The sequence below is a fragment of the Elgaria multicarinata genome, chromosome 14 (genome assembly GCF_023053635.1).
Source record: "Elgaria multicarinata webbii isolate HBS135686 ecotype San Diego chromosome 14, rElgMul1.1.pri, whole genome shotgun sequence".
Taxonomy (NCBI): Eukaryota; Metazoa; Chordata; class Lepidosauria; order Squamata; family Anguidae; genus Elgaria; species Elgaria multicarinata.
Window position 1 is genome coordinate 18594093 of NC_086184.1, and position 23947 is coordinate 18618039.

Below are 23947 nucleotides of genomic sequence, written 5' to 3' on the forward strand. Positions count from 1 at the left end.
CATGTTGACAGGGAAGTTCAGAAGAGAAACTTTAATTGCATTTACCTGAAAGTAGTTACAGCACTCTACTTAATAGGGAACCCTGTAGCATGGAGCCACCCACCAAATTATGTGAGCAGCTCTTTATGCAAAGAAAGAACAGGGCTGAGACCAGGGATTAGAACCTTCAGGGCCCAGCCGAGCCAGAAGACCCACCACCATTGCCAATCCTTGACCAGCTGCCATTTTGAAGCCATTGGTGGTAATACAAATAAACAATCAAATAACCCGGCTCCCTGGAGAGTATACAACAGGAAAGGAAGGTTGGCTGAGGAAGATTTATCTTCATCATTCCTCTCATTTTTAAAAAATGTATGTTGCATATAATGACTGCTTTACCACCTCAGGAAGAACTAGGCCCAAGTGAGGCCTTGGCCTTCACATAAATGGCTGCTAGATCTGCTTTTCTTGACTGCCTTCAAAAAAAGGAAGGTAGTAGTTGAACAATCTGATATATACAGAGTGCCCAACGCACACACCTACAAGATATACATTCAGGGATGGACAGTGATAATTAACCTTGTTTATTCACAGATATGATGGTTATAACTGATGCATCCACCAGCATGGCAAAATGACACGGTCGTCAATGGCAAACTGCTGGTTGCCTAACAAAACTGTATATGAAAATTACTCCTGATGCAATCATATCCTCCTTTTTATAATAAATAATTTCTAATGCATGATGTACATAAATCAAAACCAGAGTCACAGTTTATAGAACAATACAGTGCTGGTGATGACATCAGTATAGTAACCTTGTAAACTATGGGTTTTTAAATTAAATTAAATTTTAAACTTAATACCCTTTTTAAATTAAGCCCCCTGCCCCCTGCCCTCCCTCCCTGTCTCCTGTGCCACCCTGCGCTCTCCCTCCCCGTATCCCGTGTCGCCCTGTGCCATCGCCCTCTCCTTCCGGTCTGGCCTTCCCCCCCATGTCCCCCCCTGGCCCGATGGGCACAGCGCTGAGCGCTTTGCCCAGTCCGTGGCTTTTCCCGGCTAATTGCGAAGCTAATAGCCGCAAAAAGCCACGGAAGTCGCTAGACGTTCAGCAGCTCTGGCCGCAGGCTGGGGCTGCGGAAAAGGCGCGCCATAAGCGACTTCGCTTATGGCGCGTTAAGGGAGGCTTTAGTGCGGCCTGGGGCCGGATTCTCCTGTACATCATGTGGACACACAGCAGGGAAACCGGGCCTCAAAGCGCGCTAACACCTCATCTAGCAAGGCCCTATGTTTATAATACGAGATTCTGTTTATTGTTTTCCTATTCTTATCAGCGTTGTAAACTTTATTAACAGGTCCCCTGTTTGTTTGTCTTGTTTGCGCGGTAGCTTCTTCGGAAAAAAAGCAACGATGAATCGGCTGAAACCTGTAGATTATTGTGGGGTAGACACCTCCAAATTGAAAAACAGCCGGTATGCCTTGAGCTTGGAGAAACGCGAATAGCAGCCTACACCCTCGTGCTGTCAATTTGCACAACACACAAATCAGCCAATATCTTGAAATTAGGTTGGATTCAGACTTAGTTGTGCTTAGAGTAGACCTGCTGAAATCAAATGCACAACTTAGTCATGACTAAGTTCAGTCCAATTGATCTCAGATGTTTTACTCTAAGCATGATTAAGTCTGGATCCAGACCATTTGTTCTAGTACTATCTAGTATTTGTTCTAGTACTATCTCAACTGGAGATGTGAGTGGGTTGGACCATATTTAGAGAATGACACGATACTGTAATAGACAAGGTCCCCTTGAAAGCAGTGAGTTGTGCTTGTTGGTGAGGACAGGGTAGAAAAATAATAAAACCTACTCTCCAAATACATTATTACGTTTCTTTTGCATGTCAGAAGGTTGTGCAGCAAAAAGGAGAGATTTCTCTGCATCATAAAATGAAACTGTTGTCTTTGTTTCTCTTTAATCCTGCATTGTTTATCAAGATATATATTATATATATGCTAGATGTGAACAAGGGAAGCTGGAGATATTTCAAGATGAGGAGCTTTGCTGTTTTGGATTTGCGAACTTTCACTTCAATTGATGCTTATTATGCATGGTGTGGCAGCTTTTCACTCTGTGCTTAGTTTCAGAATGTGGAAACATCCAATAAAACACAGAGAGGCATAACGTTTTAGATAGTTGCACAACATAAAAATAAAGTATGTCAATGGACTCACTGCAGCCGAAGTACACCTTTGAACTGTTCTCTCTGTCAAAATATCCATAATCACTTCAAAAATCAATGCATGCCAAAAATGGCTCAATAACCTTATACTTCAGAGGGTTTTGCATTTCTCTTAGCCAATTCCACAATCCACTTCAGATAAAGGGCTTGGATTGGGGCCAATTTTGTTCCATGGGGTAAATGGGCAAGAATCCAATTTTTCTGGCTTTTCCTGGGTTGGGCATTGGTTCATCAGAAGCACATCAATATTGAAATATACTGATAAAGCCAATGTATTTTTTGCTCAATGTGACACTTTTGAACACTCATAGAGGTAGTGGATAAGAGCTCTCCCCCACCCTATAGCCTCAGTTGTTCTCCCCCCCACACATATCAATAATAATAATAATAATAATAATAATAATAATAATAATAATAATAAATGTATTTCTTACCCACTTCTCCATTCTGATAGAGGCAGGGAACAGCAGTAAATATAAAATACATAAAAATGAATTAAAACATAATATACATTGTTAAATTCTAAAAACATTATAAAAACATCTTAAAATTCCACTGGATAGCCTGCCAGAAGAGATCAGTCTTAATAGCTTTCTTAAATGCTGATAGACTGTTAAGTTGACAAGTCTCCTTTGGCAGGCCATTCCACAGTCTGGGAGCAGCAGAAGAGAAGGTTCTCTGGGTAACAGTTGTCAATCTAGTTTTTGCTGCCTGAAGTAGATTCTTCCCAGAGGACCTGAGTGTGCAGTGCGGATTGTACAGGAGAAGGCGATCCCACAGGTAGCCTGGACTCAAACCATGTAGGGCTTTAAAGGTGATAACCAACACTTTATACTTCGCCTGGAAATTAATTGGCAGCCAGTGAAGAGATTTTAAAACTCGTGTACTGTGGTCACCCCCTAGGTGCATGGGTGACCAACCTGGCTGCCATATTTTGAACTAGTTGAAGTTTTCGGACTAGGCACAAAGTTAGCCCTATGTAGAGCACATTGGAGAAGTTGAGCCTTGAAGTTACCAGCATGTGCACTACTGCCTTTAGGTCTTCTAAATCCAGGAAGGGCACTGCTGGCATATCAGCCGAAGCTGATAGTAGGCACTCCTGGCCATTGCATCTATCTGGGCTGTCATTTGGAGTGCATGTACCCATCTTATACATGCCTCAACTGAGTGGTCAAGAAGTCTAGATTGGGTATAGAGACCTCTTGCTGATCCATGTCACCAAGAACATTCCCCTGATATTGAGGAGAATGGGGGCAGCCCCTGTTGACAGAATTTTTTTTAGAGTAGGTCAGAACTATTTGTCTATCTAGACTGCTATTGTCTAGCCTGCCGATGCTCTCCAAAATCCCAGTCAGAGGTCTCTCACGTCATCTCTTATGGGATCCTCTTTTAACCAGGGATGGAGCTTCTGACCTCCTATGTGCAAAGCCTGGGTTCTACCACTTAAATGGAGCTCCATTTGTGCACTGGATCCTCTGTTGGTGTACTAAGTCTGCTGGATGAGAGTACTTCTGTGATTTGTGGATATAGATGTATAATGCTTGCATTATCATAAGCAATGAAAGATACTTGGTTCACATGGATAGGTGTTCTGAGGCCCCTTGCATTACACTAATAGTGTAGGACAGGAACAGGCAACATGGTGTCTGTGGGCATCAACATGACCCCCGCCCAGAGCACCTTCCTATGTGCAAGGCAGCCTATTCCCCTACTCCTCCTCTGATATATACTAGGGGTGTGCACGGACCCCCCCGATCTGCTTCTCTTCCAGATCTGCAATTTGCGGATCAGGCCGCTTCACTCTGCCCCGCTCCGCCTATAGTCCGCTCCGCTCCGCTGCGGATCTCCGGATCTGGATCGGAGCTCAGCTTTCCCCCCCATAGGCTTGCATTGAAATCCAAAAAACCCTACAACTTTTTTTCTGTTAAAGTTAGAAACCTCAAGTTTGGCACCATGACACCTCATGGACATATACACATGCATGCCAAGTCTCAAGCCAATCCCATCATCCCCTGATTTTTGGGGAATTTTTGAAAACCGGACACCCCATTTTCAGACATGGACTGTTCTCCGACATTTTTGACAGATAAAAAAAATTGAAGTGGGCACCCTCACAGATGCCATCTAGATCCACAATCATGCAGAGTTTCAAGCAAGTCCCATCATCCCCTGATTTTTGGCGGGGCTTTAACCTTTAAACTCACCCCAAATCAAGTCCCATGCTAGAACGACCTCAATTTTCACATTAGAAACCTGAAACTCAGCACCCTGATAGCTTATCCATGGATACACATGCATGCCAAGACTCAAGCCAATCCCATCATCCCCTGATTTTTGGGGAATTTATGAAAATCAGACACCCCAGTATCGCAGGGATTCAAAGCTGCAGACAGCTCAATGGGGCCATTTCAAAGGAAATCCCAACATGCCATGAATTGGGGAGTAGATAAACCTATATGAATCTTCTTCCACACTTGAAAAATTGATTTGGAACTTCCAAAAGTCTAAGTGAGCGCAGGAAGGACTTATCCCCTTAGTCAAACCAAGACACACACAAACCATCCCTGCAAGGCAGTCACAGAGGAGGAGGAGGAAAGGCGGGCAAAGAGGCAGGCAGAGATATGCCATAGATCTAGTATGGGGGAGTCAGTCCCGGCAGATTCCCCACCACAGTAGCACCCTGGGTGGGGGAAGGCAGGCAGCAGACATTTCTGGGGGCTCAAGGAAGTGAGCCAAGGATAGTTTTAAAGCCAGTAATGCAAACCATCCCTGTGAGGCAGGAGCAGCACAGAGAGATGCCTTTTCTTTTGCATCCCATAACTAGGAGGCTAGGAGGAGTAAAGCTTTGTGATCCTTGCTTCAGAGTTGATTGACTGCACTGTGATCACAGCCATTACTAAACAACAAAATAATAATGTTAATAATAGCAGTACTAATTAATATTAATAGCAATAACAACAACAACAACAACAACAAGAAGGACTTGAACCACAATGAAAGCCTGCCTGACTTCACTGAAGAGGAAAAGCCAGGAGAACTTGGGCTATGGGGTGTAAATATAAAATAGAATAAATACATAAATAAATAAACAAAGGAGGGGTAGAATTAAAAGCAGCAGTGTTGCTGAATAAACAACAGGAAGATTTTTTTTAAAAGGCCATATCTGTCTTTTACCAGTAAGAGGGAAGTGGACGTGCCCAGGGGGAGGGGGAAATAATGCCAATTTGACTGTCTCTGTCTAGGGACCACTCTTTAAGAAGCAAACTTACACTTCAACTCATGATAGGCATTAGTCTCTCTCCACTGGTTACTCTTTGGAGGGCTCTGATGACCCTCCAAGGGCAGGACAGTGTGTGTGCACTGGGCACGTCCACATGCCCTAGGGGACCTCATCTCCTTGCACCACATCTATTCAGTTGTTCACCAAGGTTAGGGTGGGCAGCAGTGCTGTGTTTCCTATCTGTTATTTATTTGCTCAGTATATGATTTCAGGTTGTGTTTGTGCATTTGGTGGGGCTACTGTTTTAAAAAACACTGGGAAAAGTCCGTTCAGAGTGAAAGAGAAGTTTCCCAGTATCCCAAGTTACCTGTTTTGCCTATCCCCTCCTCCAACTTTGGGATCATGTGATCACGACTCTGCCTCTCAGCACTTCAAAAAGGTATCTTTCCCGGGTTTTTTACCCGATTTTAAAAAAAATTATAGCAAGTGAACCGCACCACGCAGAGATCTGAGAGTAGGCTGAAAATGACCCCCTGCCACGACTCTCTAAGCACAAGAAGTTTCAGAAAGATAGCTTAAAAAAAACACAGTTATCCCCTATTCTTTTCCGCAATGCAATCCTATGGGCGAAATTTTCCAAAATGGTGGTCGGAGTGCTCTGTGAAAAGAGAAGCGCTCCGCCAATGGCCGCTTCTCTTCACCATGCTTCTAGGGGTCCACGGTCCACTTCTACTCCGCCTCTGGGCAAGGCGGAGCAGGCCAATTTGCTTCTGATTCTCTGATTCTAATCGGAGCTGAGCACACCTCTAATATATACAGTAATCTTTGCATTGCTGCTAGCTGTTCCCCCACCCCATTTTCTTTTCTTTCATTGTATATTGTATGCTTTCACTATGGAGCTGCATCAAAATGTTATGAACTAAATACTTCAGGAGCCTCTAGCAGTAGCTCTCAATGTAGTGTAGTGGCTAAAGTGTTGGACTAGGAGTCGGGAGATCTGGGTTCTAGTCTCCACTGGGCCATGGAAACCCACTGGGTGACTTTGGGCCAGTCACAGACTCTCAGTCTAACCTACCTTACAGGGTTGTTGTTGTTGTGAGGATAAAATGGAGAGGAGAAAGATTGTGTATGCTGCCTTGGGTTCCTTGGAAAAAAAGCAGGATATAAATGCAATAAATAAATACATTCTCACGGATGTCTCTGGGCAGGTTACTTGTCCTCTGTAAGTAGCCATACCCACCCATGGCAGCCATTTCATGGTTGCCCAGGACAATTTCTCCAAAAAATTAGTCATTTTATTATGCTTTTCATGGTTTTCATTTTTGTGATCTGCCCAGAGAACTTCGGCTATTGGGCAGTATAAAAATTAGGGATGTGCTCCGCTCCGATTAGGAGCGTAGAAGCAGTAGCGGATTGGCCTGCTCCGCCTTACCCAGAGGCGGAGTAGGAGCGGACCGCGGACCCCCTAGAAGCAAGGCGAAGAGAAGCGACCATTTTTCGGAGCTCCGAGTTCAGTCGGAGCGCTCCGGTCGCCATCTTGAAAACATTTCGCCATAGGATTGCATTGCGGCAAATAATCGCGCATAACTACGTTGTTTTTGAAGCTATCGTTCTGGAAATTCTTGTGCACAGAGAGTCGTGGATGGGGGTCATTTTGAGACCACTCTCACCTCTCTGCGTGCTGTGGTTCACGTGCAATATTTTTTTAAAAATCGGGGCAACCGCGGGGCTCAAACTGCGTTTCGGCTTTTCGCCCATAGGATTGCATTGAGGGAAAGAATCGGGGATAACTGGGGGGGGGTTTAAGCTATCGTTCTGAAAATTCTTGTGCACAGAGAGTCGTGGATGGGGGTCATTTTGAGACCACTCTCAACTTTCTGCATCGTACGGGTCGCGGGCTAGAAGTTTTTTAAAAATAGGGTCAACCGCGGGGCTCCGTTTCGGCTTTTCGCCCATAGGATTGCATTGAGGGAAAGAATCGGGGATAACTGGGGGGGGGTTTAAGCTATCGTTCTGAAAATTCTTGTGCACAGAGAGTCGTGGATGGGGGTCATTTTGAGACCACTCTCAACTTTCTGCGTGCTGTGGTTCACGTGCAATATTTTTTTAAAAATCGGGGTTTGGGTTTTTTTTTTTTATTATTATTTTTTTGGAAGCGATGACAGGCACATTCAACTCCCAATCCTGATGAGAATTCATCTCCTCAGAAAGCATCCTCCTCCAATCCCAGCGTTGGAGGGGGGACTAAGGCAGACCCACCCTGAGAACTTTCTGTTTTGTGTCTCTTTGTGGGTTGGCGTTCGTGGAGGGAACACTTACTTAGCTAGTGCTCCTGCTTTGGAGATAGATTAATTTAATATAGGTTTAGTTTGGCGCGTGTGTGTGTTTGTTTGCTTCTTTCTGACTTGTAGCTTAGTTTGCCCTGTGTTTTCCCCTTACTTTGATTTAATATAAACTTTATTTTTGAATTTTGGAGTGTGTGGTTGGGTTGGTTGCCCCCCCCCTTCCCTGTATTAAAGCCTGACTGTTCTGCTTTTGTGAAAGCTTTCTTTTGAAAGCATACACACACTTTTTGTCCCATTTCCCTACATTTATATTCTTAAACATATTTTATTATATTCTTTCACATAGTCCATTAGTATATATTCTCATACATATTATATTAGTATTCATATTTTGTTCTTCTTATAGTAGTGGTTGGTTCTTTTTCCCCCTCCCCTCTCTTAAATCCTGATTGTGTTTCCTTCTATCTTCTATACCAAATATACCAAAAAAATTGGATTCTCTTTTTCTTCTCTGTGTAACTTCGACGGAGTGGGCTGCTTTTGTCAAGTTCAACAGGCAGCCACAGATTGAGCATTTTGGGGAAAGCATACGCACACCATTTCCCTATTCTTAAACATATTATTATTATATTCTTTGACATAGTCTTAGTAGTCTATTAGTATACATTCTCATACATATTAGTAGTAGTATTCATATTTTGTTCTTCTTATAGTAGTGGTTGTCCCATTTCTTGTCCCATTTCCCTACATTTATTAGTAATATTCTAAAACATATTATTATATTCTTGTAGATATTCTTAGTAGTATATTCTCATACATATTAGTAGTAGTATATTTTATTGTTCTTGTCCCATTTCCCTACATTTAAACATATTATATTCTTCTTATACATATTCTTAGTAGTACCTTATACATAGTATTAGTAGTATTAATATTTTGTTAGTCATCATGAAAAGAGAAAGCAGGCGTGCTGAAAGCAGCAAGGCTCAGTCTGCCAGCAGGGCTTCCTCTCCTCCTGTGAAACTCAAACGGGCAACTCCTTGGCTGACTGCTCCAAAACAGAAGCAGGACAAGCAGCAGGCAGAGCCACTCTCTTCTGCAACTTGTGCCCGGCGTTCTCTTTTTGAGGGTGGGAATGGGAAAAGTGCCCGTTTGCAAGAGGCACGTGGCAGCAGTGCCATTAGAGGAGGAGGAGTATCCCCAACTCCTTCATTCTCCTTTCAGCCCACGAGCCCGCTGATGGACCTAGACGAGGTCCTCAGCACAGTGGAGGGGGGGGAGGAGGAGGAGGCGGTGGGCCTCCAGGATGTGGGGGCTGAGGAGGAGCAGCAGCAGGCCGAGGCTCTCTCCCCAGTCTCATCCCACACCCCTGTTTCTGTGGCAACACCAGAGAGCTCAGGCGGGCAATTGGTGGTGTCACCACAGAAACGAAAGACAAGCATCGTGTGGGACCACTTTGAGTTGGGAGCGGATCCCCGCTTTGCTGTCTGTCGCCACTGCAAACTCAGCCTAAGCAGGGGTTCATCGACAGGGCATTATGGAACCAGCAGCATGAAGATGCATCTTCATAGGCAGCACCAGGCGATCTTGCTGGGGAAAGAGGCGGGCAAGGCGACTGGTTCCAGGGGAAAGCCGAAGGCTGCTGCTGGCACTGCCACTCTAAGCTCTCCATCTCCCATCCCCACAAGGGTTAGGCAGGCAACCCTGCAGGACATGGGGTGGGGGAAGTATTGACCCACAAGATGGCGTTTTCCAATGCCCACCCAGGGTGCTACTGTGTTGGGGCATCTGCCGGGACTGACTCCTCCCCAATACTAGATCTATGACATGTCACTCTGCCTGCCCCTCTGCTAGCCTGTCCTCCTCGGTGACCGACTCGCTGGGATGGTTTGCGTTTGCAATGCGTGACTAACTGCAATGCTGGCTTAGAAACCAGCCATCACTTCCTTGTGCCCCCAGAAATGCCCGCAGCCTGCCTGCCTGCCTGCCCGCCTCCCCCGGGGTGCTGCTGTGGTGGGGCATCTGCCAGGACTGACTCCTCGCCTACTCTGCCTGCCTCTCTGCCCGCCTGGTGCCTGGTTTGCTCCCAATCGTCCTCCTCTGTGCCCCTCAAGGCGTAACTGCTGGCTTAGAAAGAAACAACCAGCCATCTTTGCCTCACTTTGCGCCCACTTATGGGTTGGTTTGCTATGCGTTAGTGCTCAAGCCATCCTTGCGGCACTACAATGCATGCTGCCTGCCTGCTTTCCATTGATGGTGCTATATAAATAAATAATAATAATAATAATAATTCTCCCCTTCCCGCCTTGCAGCGATGGTGTATGTGTCTTGCTTTGACTAAGGGGAGAAGTCCTTCCTGCGCTCACTTAGACTTTATCAAATTCAATAATCCCTTTTTCAAATGTGCCAGAAGATTTAGGGTTATCTCGTGGCATGTTGGGATTGCCTTGGAACTGGCCCCATTGAGCTGTCTGCAATTGCAACTTTAAATCCCTGACATACTGGAGTGTTCAAATTTCAAAAGTTCCCCTAACATCAGGGGATGATGGGATTGCCTTGAAACTTGGTGTCCATGGGGACACATGGGTAAGCTGTCATGGGACCAAAGGATAGGTTTCTAACGTGCAAATTGACGTAGTTGTAGAATGGGACTTGATTTGGGGTGAGTTAAAAAGTTTAAGCCGCGCCAAAAATCAGGGGATGATGGGATTTGCTTGCAACTTGGCGTGCATGTGGACACATGGATAAGCTCTCCTGGTGCCGAGTTTGAGGTTTCTAACATGCAAATTGACGGAGCTATCCCAAGGGGTGTGAATGGGGTGCCCGATTTTCATAAATTCCCCAAAAATCAGGGGATGATGGGATTGCCTTGAAACTTGGCGTGCATGTGGACACGTGGATAAGCTATCATGGTGCTGAGTTTGAGGTTTCTAACGTGCAAATTGACGTAGTTGTAGAATGGGACAATTTGGGGTGAGTTAAGCCATGCCAAAAATCAGGGGATGATGGGATTTGCTTGCAACTTGGCGTGCATGTGGACACATGGATAAGCTCTCCTGGTGCCGAGTTTGAGGTTTCTAACATGCAAATTGACGGAGCTATCCCAAGGGGTGTGAATGGGGTGCCCGATTTTCATAAATTCCCCAAAAATCAGGGGATGATGGGATTGCCTTGAAACTTGGCGTGCATGTGGACACGTGGATAAGCTATCATGGTGCTGAGTTTGAGGTTTCTAACGTGCAAATTGACGGAGCTATCTAAAGGGGTGTGAATTAGGGTTATGGGAGGTGCGTTAGAGGGTAGAGCCGCGCCAAAAATCAGGGGATGATGGGATTTGCTTGCAACTTGGCGTGCATGTGGACACATGGATAAGCTGCCCTGGTGCCGAGTTTGAGGTTTGTAACATGCAAATTGACGGAGCTATCCCAAGGGGTGTGAATGGGGTGCCCGATTTTCAAAAATTCGCCAAAAATCAGGGGATGATGGGATTGCCTTGAAACTTGGCGTGTGTGTGTATACGCCCATGAGGTGTCATGGTGCCAAACGTGAGGTTTCTAACTTCAACGGAAAAAAAGTTGTTTACTTTTTTAGCTTTCAATGCAAGCCTATGGGGGGGCAAAAACGGAGCTCCGGATCCGATCCGGAGCTCCGAGCGGAGCGGAGCGGAAGTGGGCGGAGCGGGGGCGGGGCGGAGCGACCCGCTCCGAAAAATGGCGGATCTGCAAGTGAAGCGGAGCGGGGGGTCCGTGCACACCCCTAATAAAAATGTAATAAGTAAATAAATAAATCTGTCCACTGGACCAAATGGTTGTCTACCCTTCATGTAGGAAGTTCTGCAGAATGGATCCATCCTTCCTGCATCTTCAGGGTAATGTTAGGAGCCTGTGTCTACATGGGAGGAGCAGAAGACTATCCCTTCATGCCATTTTTAGGTAACTCACCCATGTCACTTACGAAGGAGCTGTACTGCAGTCAATTACTTGCCAGGATAATGCTAGAAGCTGTTTGGAATTCTCTAGTGGAATTCTCTAGTGGAATGCCGCACACCCCACAGGCATGGCCAGTGTGACATTAGAGGTGGGGCAGACATGATGAGTGGGAAGGAAATAAGGGATACTCCCACCTTCTTTCCACCCTGCCTAACAAAGGGATCTGCGATTGCATCGTTGCATCCAACCCCATGATTGATTATGTCAAATTGTTCCATTCTGGTTTTTTTCAAAATAAATAAATAAAGCAATAGATATCTGGTGGGTTTTAAGCAGTCATTGCCCTCAAGCCTTTCCCTAACTACTTATGAAGCTTTCAGACAAATGCAAACTTAGTTGCAAATGTTGTTCTGATGTTCAAGAGAGCTCTGCAGATGTTCTTCATTCCCAAGGACTGCAGCCAATTTTCTTAGTGGTGATTTTTAAAACAGGGCACACAAGCACCGCAGGAATGCAGGCAAACTTATTTTATTATCCCCAGTGGAGCCCTTCTGGTTAATGTAGGTCTGTGGGTGGGGGACGTTTCTTCCTACACAGAGTTCATTGGAGTGACCTGTTTCCTCCACTGCAGTAATGCTTAATATAGTGTAGTGTAAAGGAGAGGAACACTTTCTATTCTCTTATGCAGAATGCATATGCTGGTACAACATATAGGCGCAAAGAAGAAATTCATCACCCAAAAAGAGGGCACAGATTTGCATAAAACTTCCATATCGCTGTATATTTATAGATGCACATTTAGAAATAATGACTAGAATTTAAACAGAAATGTAATCCATCTCACCAGAGAGCGGGGAAACTGTGATCAGGTGAGTTGGGGATCTGTTCAGTCTCCTGTCCAGGTCCTGGGCTCACACTCTGAGAATAACTGGACTTGGTTCAGTAATCTGGAAAATACAGTGAGAGGTGTGCCTACCTTTGGTTTCTTCCATTTACCTGCCCAGGGCTCTTACACCTGCATCTTACCCTGGGAGGAGCATGGCTTGATTAACTGTTTGTGTGAACTTGAGCTGGATGGGCGTCACGGCAGAGTCATGACATTACGTAGGGAAAGATAGGCCCTGAGTCCATAGTTTAACAGTACGGCACACGTTTTTCACGCTTCAGATTCAATTTCTGACACTTCCAGTTAAAGACTTGGAGAAATGTCAGGTATTACATGTAGAGAGGAAAAATGTAGGGTACACATACAAGATAGGGGGTTCATGGTTTGGAAGCACTACATCGGAGAAGGATTTAGGTGTGGTCGTCAACAGCAAGCTGAACACGAGTCAGCAGTAGGAGACAGCCACTAGAAGGGCTAACACAGTTCTGGGATGCATTAGAAGAAGCATTGTATCAAAGATGCATGAAGTCCTTATTCCTCTCTGTTCAGCACTGGTGAGAACACACCTGGAGTATAGTGTACAATTCTTGGCACCACATTTCCAGAAGGACATTGACAGGTTAGAACAGGTTCAGAGGAGGGCAACGAAGATGATACAAGGACTTGAGGACAGGCCCTATGAGGACAGGCTGAAGGAACTTGGGATGTTCAGTGTGGAGAAAAGAAGACTGAGGGGAGACATGTTAGCAGTGTTCAGGCACCTAAATGGTTGTCACAGGGAAGATGGTCAAGAATCATTTTCCATTGCCATAGAAATTAGGACCCAAAATTACAGCTACCTAGATTTCGAAATGGAAAAACTGTGGGTGTGAATGGGTCTATGAAAAAGAGACATTTTGGACTGGCTCTAGAAGCTGATACTCCCCATACCAATTAAGTGTGATTGTAGTAAAAAGGTGTTTGGGAAGAACACATAGTCTTGTCCCAGAGTCATGACTGGCTGAAGCTGGTTCATGCGTGCACACTCCATTGCAAACTCAAAACTGCATTTCTTTACTTTTGTGCAATAAGGGAGGTCATCAGGTTAATGACTAGGAAGCCTAATTTTGAGCAAAAGTGTATGGCTGCCAGGAAAACTTAAATTTCATTTTATATGTCCACTTTAAATGTGTACATAAGCTTATATCTGAGTATACATATGAAAGACACATGTTCACGTTGGTGGCACTGTATTATAGCAGAACAGCACACATATATGGAGAAGGGCCTCTGGCAAAGACCTCAGAGCCTTAGTATGTACATGTGGAGGCTCACAGTCCTTAAGGGGACCCAGTTCAAAGCTGTAAGGGGCTTTAAACATCAAGAATAGCACCTTGAATTGGGCCTGGGAGAGACTTGGACACCGGGCAGCTTGTGAAGCATCACCAGATGTGCTCCCACTGTCCAGTCTCAGTTAGCAATCATGCAGCTGTGTTCTGATCTCACAGGAATTCTGGATCATTTTAAAAGGCAGCCCCATATATTTTGCATTGCATAGTCCAATCTGGAGGTTAGCGCAGCGTGGATAATAACTGAAGCCAGGCCAATTTTTGTTGGGTACAACAGCCCACTGGCAAATCCACAATTAGTACATCGCCTGCCAACACAAAGGGGAAAACCACACAAAAACATCGCCGGATCCCGTTGTACGAAAGACTAGATGAGATTCGAAAAACTTACCTACATTTAAAATGCATGTGGCTGACCTCCCCGATCCTTAGAGCTGTGTAGCATCTTAATTATGTGGTGTTCGCCGCGTCTCTCTTGGGCAAGACTTCAAAGACATCAGCTTGCAGTGTGTCTTTCATATTCTAGACATGGCCCCACAATTTTGTGGTTTTCATTCCTTGAACTTGCCACTAGAAGGGGTGGGAGTGGTGGGGGGGGGGAAGAAAAAGAAAGAAAAGATGAAAGCTGCCATCTCGGGAAGAAAAACCCTAAACTATCCATAAGAAAATAGCATCACTTTGAGGATCTCAATTTGTCTATGAGAGGAAATCCACTTGATGGTGTTTTAAAAAATAAATAAAAAATACATCATAGGGTTGAAGCTTTTGATACCAGATACCACAGTGATGTACTTAGATGTATCCAGAAGCTAGCAGCAATGGCAACTTTGTAGGTCACCATTTAGAAGTTCCAGAAGGAACAAGACACCATACTGTGCAGTTAGGAAAAAAAGGTCATTTCTTTATGGTGGATGTGTGTGTGTGTGTGTGTGTAGCAAAATAATATATTTTCTTCTCTTCCTCCACTTCACCCCATGTTCTTTCTAGCTGGGTATAGATAGAATGAGCCATGGTCAGCTTCAAAGATCAAAAACATGCTAAACAGCAGCAATGCTTATGACAATTTAATTAGTTAATTAGTTAATTTAAGTTTTATGCCGCTCTTCCACAGAGATTACAGGATGATGCACATAAACAAGATGAAATATGAATAAAATATTACAACATTTTTTTTTTAAAAAAGCAAACAATTTGTACATTAAAAACTTTGGGATTTTTAAAAAATAAAATGTTGATCCTAAGGTGTGTTTCTTTGGGGAACTTGGAAGAGAATCTCTGGAGTTAACATCCATGCATGGACAGGTTGGCATGGGACTAGCCATCCTTCAGATACCAAGGGCTGAAGACAAGGTTGGGTAACTCCCGGAAATCTGGAGAGCATTTTTGCTCCCCAGAACGCCCCCAATGGCCCACACTTTGTGGGGGACTGGACAACTACACCCCAACTTTTTTTCCTAAACCCCAAAATTGTCAGTTTCCTGCTGAAATTCATTGGTAAACTACTATGTGGTATGACAGAGTTCCACCAGGATTAAATTTAGCTTCAAATTGAATTTAGCTTTTGGCACTCTGTAGTAGCTCTATGTACTATTTTTTATATAAAAATATATATGGAGCACTCAGTGTAATAGAGCACATGCTTTATATGCAGAATGTCCCAGTTTCGATCCCTGGAATCTCCAGGTAGGGCAGGAAAAACTCCTTCCTGAAATCCTGGAGAGCTGCTGCCGGTCAGTGTTGACAATACTAGGGTAGTATTCGGTCTGACTCAGGATAAGACAGCTTCCGATGTTCCATCAGAGGCAGTAAGCCTATATACACGTTGCTGTGCAGCATTCATGGGAGGATGCTGTTGCACTATTTCCTGTTTGTAGATTCCTGGTCTATAGCTGGTTGGCCCCTGTGTGAACAGTGCTGGACTAGATGGACCCTTGGTCTGATCCAGCATGGCACTTATGTAGTTTCAATAGAGTTTAGATGGCTGGCATAAGTGCCCCATCATGTGCCATTAATACCTGGGAGTAGAGGACAGTCTTAACCTAGCATCAAAAAGATGACTGTGTTGGCACCAGGCAGGCCAGAGTGGGGAGGATTCCATAGCCAGGGGGCCACCACTGAAAAGCCCTCTCCCCCAGAAGTTGATCATAGTGTCCGGGTATGTTCAGGTTGGGAGAGGCATTCCGTATAAGGCTTTATAGGTTAAACCAGCACCTTGGATTGGGCTTGGAAGCATACACACAGCCAATACACCTCAGTGCCAGTGTGGTGTAGTGGCTAGAGTGTCAGACTGGGAGTCAGAAGAGCCCACTGGGTGACTTTGAGCCAGTCACAGACTCTCAGCCCAACCCACCTCACAGGGTTGTTGTTGTGAGGATAAAGTGGAGAGGAGGAGGAGGATTACGTACACCACCTTGGGTTCCGTGCAGGGAAAAAAGGCGGGATATAAATGCAATAAGAAATAATAATAAATAAATACAAGCCAACCAGAATGGTCTCTTATGTGCTCAAAAATACTGAAACTCTGCTATCTAGCCTGGTTCACTGCTGGTCAAGTCATGCCAGCTGGGTGAAGACAAACCAAAGTCTGGGCGGGGGGAGACAATGAAAACTTGTCAAACTCCACTTTCCAACCAGATACCTCCTGCATCTCTACAATAAGCATTTGCTGTGTATTTTTTTCTGCTCCTTTCTTATATATGCACTGTAGACCTCCGTCGAGTCAAAAAATAACCAGATTTCCCAGCGAAGGACATTGCTAGTTGCCACATACTGAAAAATCAAGAGATGTAAATCAAGAGATGCACATGCATGTGTGAACCTATCTTACGTTAGATTTTCTAAAGATCATTTCACAGGCACTCTTTGGTATTCCACCCTGCATTGACCAAAAAACTCATGTGCACACAAATAGCACGAGAGAGAGAGAGAGAGAGAGAGAGAGAGAGAGAGAGAGAGAGAGAGGCTTTTAGAATGATTCCAGAAAATGGTCTTAGTAATTGGTCAAATTGGGGTCTTTTTTTCTCCAAAATGCCTTCTATCTCATTTTCCGCTTGACTAGGTTGTGCAGGGAGCAAAGGCCGTTTCGCTGCCTCATGTCATTTTCTTTCAGATCTCTGGCAACTCGACCAGGGACACCAGGGCAAAGCTGGGCTGGAATTACTGTTCCGGCCTCTGGGTCAGTGTCTGGAGGTTGACGTTCCAGACCATTTCCATTTGAAATCATAATCATTGCTGACATTAGCTCTGCTGGCAGGAGGCAGTTGCTTCAATCTTAGAGGAGGATTCAGCAGAAGCAGAAGGTGAGGGTGAATTCGGAGGTGGACACCGAGGCCAATGGATTTGTTCCTTTTCTTAGGGTCAGTGGCTCAGCTGAAACCTTTTTGCATTCTTTTAGGCATGAGGAAATCTACTCATCTCTGTAAAACTCTTTGGGCTTCCACTGAAATTCTTCAGGAGTTTTGCACATAAAGAATGCTTATCAGCCACAGACATACCTTCCAACATTTTGAAGATGGAAACGGGAACATTTTCCCCACTACCATTCTGACACAGGCTGTATAATGATTATATATTACCTCCAGCATCAGAGGCAGCACACCTCTAGGTGTCAGTTGCTGTGGAACATGAGTGAAAGGGTATGAGCACACTCATGTCCTGTGTATGGGATTCCCATAGGCAACTGATTGGTCACTGTAGGACAGAAGTCCTGATTACATATGCCTTTGGTCCGTTCTAGCATGGCTCTTCTTATGTTCTTACACAACGTTTTTGTCTCTCCCAGAATCCATATTTATTTATTTATTTATTTATTTATTTATCATACTTATACCCCGCTCCTCAGCCAAAAAAGGCTCTCGGAGCGGCTTACACTTGGCAAAAAAAGACAGTCCCTGCCCTCAGGCTTACAATCTAATAAAGACATGACACACAAGGAAAAGGAGTCAAGGAGGGAGGGAGGGAGGAGAGAGAAAGAGAGAGAGAGAGAGAGAGAGAGAGAGAGAGAGAGAGAGAGAGAGAGTCCAAGAGGAGCAGGCCCCGATGTTACTTCTGCCTGCTCCTGTCCCCTCGGTCCTTCTTCTTCCCCACAGGGCCGAGATGGCAGTTTGCCCTGTGGGGGGGGGGGAAGAGTCCAGCAGGAGCAGGCCCCGATGTTACTTCTGCCTGCTCCTGTCCCCTCGGTCCTTCTTCTTCCCCACAGGGCCAAGATGGCAGTTTGCCCTGTGGGGGGGGGGAAGAGTCCAGCAGGAGCAGGCCCCGATGTTACTTCTGCCTGCTCCTGTCCCCTCGGTCCTTCTTCTTCCCCACAGGGCCAAGATGGCAGTTTGCCCTGTGGGGGGGGGGAAGAGTCCAGCAGGAGCAGGCCCCGATGTTACTTCTGCCTGCTCCTGTCCCCTCGGTCCTTCTTCTTCCCCACAGGGCCAAGATGGCAGTTTGCCCTGTGGGGGGGGGGGAAGAGTCCAGCAGGAGCAGGCCCCGATGTTACTTCTGCCTGCTCCTGTCCCCTCGGTCCTTCTTCTTCCCCACAGGGCCAAGATGGCAGTTTGCCCTGTGGGGGGGGGGAAGAGTCCAGCAGGAGCAGGCCCCGATGTTACTTCTGCCTGCTCCTGTCCCCTTGGTCCTTCTTCTTCCCCATATGCACTGAAAGAGTCTGGATGGGGTCACACACTCCCTCTGAAGTCTCAGTCTTGCAATTTGGGTGAAGTCTTGGACTTGTGCTTGAACCTGGATAGCTGGCATTAGTGTTGCTGGTGGCTGAGAGTGCATTTGCACAGCTTAGGCTAACATGCCAACTGAGCCCATCCCTAGAATTGTCTGATCTGGCTATGATCGCACATGCCTTTGTGAATAATAATAATAATAATAATAATAATAATAATAATAATAAGTATTTGTATCCCACCTTTTGACCAATACTGGTCCTCAAGGTGGTCTTACAAAATTTTAAACATATACATTTTAAAACCTATGAAAAGAAATATACAGAAGTTAAAAATATATCAAATTTATTACAATATTAAAACATTAAAAGAAATGACCATTTTAAAAGTCCTTAGCATAGACAGAGGCCCAGATTATTCGCCAAAGGCCTGTTGGAACAAATAAGTTTTTGTCTGCTTCTGAAAGCACATCAAGGAGGGAGCCAGTCTAGCTTTCCCAGGAAGAGAGTTCCAGAGCACTGGAGCAGCCACCAAGAAGGCCCTCTCCCATGTTCTCACCAGGTGCACCTGTGAAGATGGTGGGACTGAAAGAAGGGCTTCCCCAGAAGATCTCAAAGCATGGGCAGGCTCATAAAGGGAGAATACGGTCTTTCAGATAACCTGGACCTGAGCTATAACATACTTTAAATGGGACTCCCTTTGAAAACTGCTTTTAGATTGTTGACCAGGGCTGGTTCCAAGGAGCATATGGCTACTAGTCTGTTTCTGGGCAAAATTCAAAGTGCTGGTTATGACCTATGAAGCCCTGTTGGGTTCCTATATCCTGGTTGTTCTTCACTCCTGCCATGTGGTTTGCTCCTCAATCCTGCCTCCTGATTTGTCTTTTGGTTCTGTCTTGCTTTTCTTTCTTCTGTCCGGACTACTGGCTTCATCTCCCTGCTCCTGGCTTCCAGCTCATCACACTTTGCTGCCCATGGCCCTGCTCTGACATCAAGGGTTTCTTTGGCCTCTGAGATTTGAATGCTAGTATCATTTGTGGCTAATGAACATTAGACAGTAGAGTTAAGACAGACATCTTTATTCTGGGTTCGGTGGCCTACAGCAGCAGTATAGCTTCTAATAAAATGGAAAGATGTTGTGTGGTGGATCGTATTTCGACTGCATATCATGGCTCAAATCAGCAGTGGAAAATTCCCTCCCCTGCCCCACACGTACCCTAAGTAAATGTAGCTATGTACTATTCACTTTTCTGGTGAGCTCCCATGGCCATGCATCTCTGTTCAAGCTGAGGAGTCTTTGTGGAGTATTAGCAAATAAGATTTTGTTTGTCCTGTACACAGAAAGGGATGTTTTGTTAACATCAGACAGTGTTCTTATCGAAGTTCACTTCAAATACACTAATGGGTTTTTGTCTCTGGACACACCTTGAAGCTAGTCAAATATTTCTTCTACTTAATTGTGAAGAAGTGGCAGTATCAAAAGAGAAACATGAGAAGGATGTGCCTCGGGGCTGGACTAGGCATGCAAAGAAGTGAAGTAGGAATATGGTGATAGAACGACAAGATGTGAAATGGACTCTAACACTTCAGATCGTAGGTGTAGGAAGTTTCCAGTTCTGAATGGTCCTCCAGGTAAATAAAAACCAATATCCTTACATGTAGATACTTAGCATAGCAAAGAAAATATTTCTACCCCAGTACTGAGCATACTGGGGTGTGCAAGCACATTGTCACACAGAGGAGTGCCAGGATTTCTTCTTGATCATCCCAGAGTTCAGGACACAGAATAATGGGCTCAAAGTACAGGAAGCCAGATTCCTGCTGGACATCAGGAAAGACTTCCTGTTAGAGTAGTACAACAATGGAACCAGTTACCTAGGGAGGTTGTGGGCTCCCCCACACTAGAGACATTCAAGAGGCAGCTGGACAACCATCTGTCAGGAATGCTTTAAGGTGGATTCCTGCATTGAACAGGGGGTTGGACTCTATTATTATTATTATTTATTTATATAGCACCATCAGTGTACATGGTGCTGTACAGAGTAAAACAGTAAATAGCAAGACCCTGCCGCATAGGCTTACAATCTAATAAAATCATAGTAAAACAATAAGGGGGGGAAGAGAATGCAAACAGGTGCAGGGTAGGGTAAGCAGGCACAGGGTAGGGTAAAACTAACAGTAGAAAGTAACAGTAGAAGTCTGCACAACATCAAGTTTTAAAAGCTTTAGGAAAAAGAAAAGTTTTTAGTTGAGCTTTAAAAGCTGCAGTTGAACTTGTAGTTCTCAAATGTTCTGGAAGAGCGTTCCAGGCGTAAGGGGCAGCAGAAGAGAATGGACGAAGCCGAGCAAGGGAAGTAGAGGCCCTTGGGCAGGCGAGAAACATGGCATCAGAGGAGCGAAGAGCACGAGCGGGGCAATAGAGTGAGATGAGAGAGGAGAGATAGGAAGGAGCTAGACCGTGAAAAGCTTTGAAGGTTAACAGGAGAAGTTATATTGGATTCTGAAGTGAATTGGAAGCCAATGAAGAGATTTCAGAAGCGGAGTAACATGGTCGGAGCAGCGAGCCAAGAAGATGATCTTTGCGGCAGAGTGGTGAACAGAAACCAACGGACTGATGTGAGAAGAAGGAAGGCCAGAGAGAAGAAGGTTGCAGTAGTCCAACCGTGAAATAACCAGTGCATGAACAAGCGTCTTGGCAGAAGAGACAGACAAAAATGATCGAATCCTGGCAATATTATACAGGAAAAATCGACAAGATTTAGCTACTGCCTCAATATGAGGAATAAAGGAGAGCGAGGAGTCAAATATAAAGCCAAGGCTACGAGCTTCCTTGACCGGAGTAAGCGTAACATCATTGACAGTAAGAGAGAATGAGAGATGAGGAGAAGGTTTAGGAGGAAAAACAAGCAATTCAGTCTTTGCCATGTTAAGTTTCAAGCGACGATGAAGCAGCCAAGCTGAGATATCTGAAAGACATGCCGAGATACAATCGTGAACATCAGGAGAAAGTTCCGGAGATGACAGATATAGTTGTGTATCATCGGCGTACAGATGATATTGGAGGCCATGAGATTGAATAAGCTTGCCCAAGGGCAACATGTATAAGGAAAACAACAACGGGCCAAGCACTGAGCCTTGCGGAACCCCTACTGAAAGGGGAAAGGAGGAAGACGAGCTGCCATTAGTCAACACGCTGAAAGAGCGACCCGCTAGATAGGAGGCAAACCAGTTATAGACAGAGCCACAAAATCCAAGGTCATGAAGGGAATCTAAGAGAAGATCATGATCGACCGTGTCAAAGGCTGCAGTTAGATCAAGGAGAATAAGAACGGAATAATGGCCTTTAGACTTGGCAGTAAGGAGATCATTGGTGATCTTAGTAAGGGCTGTTTCGGTGGAATGCATAGGACGGAATCCAGATTGAAATGGATCCAAAGCAGAGTTACTAGAAAGAAAGTCAAGACAGCGAGAGTAGACGGCACGCTCCAGGATCTTTGAAACAAACGGCAACAAAGAGACAGGTCGGTAGTTAGACAGAGATAGCCTATCAAGAGTAGGTTTCTTGAGAATGGGAGAGACTGTAGCATGTTTAAAAGCAGAAGGAAATGAACCAGAGGACAGAGAAAGATTAATAATATGTAGCAAGGCAGGGAGGATAGCAGGAATAAGATTAATAAAGACGCGAGAAATAAAGACTCGATGGCCTTGCAGGCCCCTTCCAACTCTACAATGCTATGATTCTGTGTTCTCCAGCTAGGAAATTAGATGCAAGCCATACAATAACACAAACAAAGGTGAAGGTGATAATATCTGAGAATTTCAAGATGGGCAAACTCAAACTTCAACCCACTCCATATTTTAGCCATGTCCCAAGTGGTGAAAGAGGATAGTAGTGAACGAATGGCAGCAAAAGGACAGAATACCTCTGAAATCACTTTAAAGCTCTCTTACCAGGATGGTAGACTGGATGGTGTGAATAAACATTACTGGTTTTAGTTTTGAGAGTAGTGTAACTTCACTCGTTCGATGCATTAGAAAATCGTGCAATGTGAAAATTATCTAATTAAAACCATTTCGGGAAATGACTGAGCATAATAGCCATGGACATTTTTCTCCTCTTTCAGAATATTAGTAAGAAGCAATGGTCATCACAGTAAATGGGAAATGAATAAAATAAAGAGGCAAAAGAACAGGAAATGGTGACATTTGTCTAAATCTTTACTGCCATTTTTGCTGCCAGTACACATTACCAGAAGACAATGTCGACAAGCATTTACAACAAATTAGCAACCTTCATCATGTTGTCACTCCATGCACACATTTATCATGGTTTTTCACAGTGCAGTGACAAAAAAATGGCATCACAGGCATGGGATTATGGTCAAAAGAAAATTTAAAGTATCATGAAAATTTAAATTTCATGATGACTTACAGCCACGTTAGTAATAATACAGTGTGCTTGGTTGTGCGGTGGTTTTTTTTAAAAAAATGCCCAGTGTTTTCCAGCTTTTGAAATGCTGACTTGTGAACCAAGAAGCAAAAAGCATCAGTTTCTACCCCAATGCTACCGAATTGGTACAAGAGTACTTATTTTCTAACTTATCGTTGCTTTTTCGTTGGGGTGGCTGGGAGGAATTAGGATGCAAAACGTTTCCATGAAAGGTAGTGTGATGAATGGTTCTCTGTGCATGCTTTGATTCATTAGCTGCATATGCATTGGCACCACCTAGACTGAGATTATTATTATTATTATTATTATTATTATTATTATTATTATTATTATTTATTTATTTATATAGCACCATCAATGTACATGGTGCTGTACAGAGTAAAACAGTAAATAGCAAGACTCTGCCGCATAGGCTTACAATCTAATAAAATCATAGTAAAACAATGAGGGGAAGAGAGGGTAAGCAGGCACAGGGTAGGGTAAAACTAACAGTATAAAGTCAGAACAAAATCAAGTTTTAAAAGCTTTAGGAAAAAGAAAAGTTTTTAGTTGAGCTTTAAAAGCTGCGATTGAACTTGTAGTTCTCAAATGTTCTGGAAGAGCGTTCCAGGCGTAAGGGGCAGCAGAAGAAAATGGACGGAGCCGAGCAAGGGACGTAGAGGCCCTTGGGCAGGCGAGAAACATGGCATCAGAGGAGCGAAGAGCACGAGCGGGGCAATAGTGTGAGATGAGAGAGGAGAGATAGGAAGGAGCTAGACCGTGAAAAGCTTTGAAGGTTAACAGGAGAAGTTTATATTGGATTCTGAAGTGAATTGGAAGCCAATGAAGAGATTTCAGAAGCGGAGTAACATGGTCAGAGCGGCGAGCCAAGAAGATGATCTTTGCGGCAGAGTGGTGAACAGAAACCAACGGACTGATGTGAGAAGAAGGAAGGCCAGTGAGAAGAAGGTTGCAGTAGTCCAACCGTGAAATAACC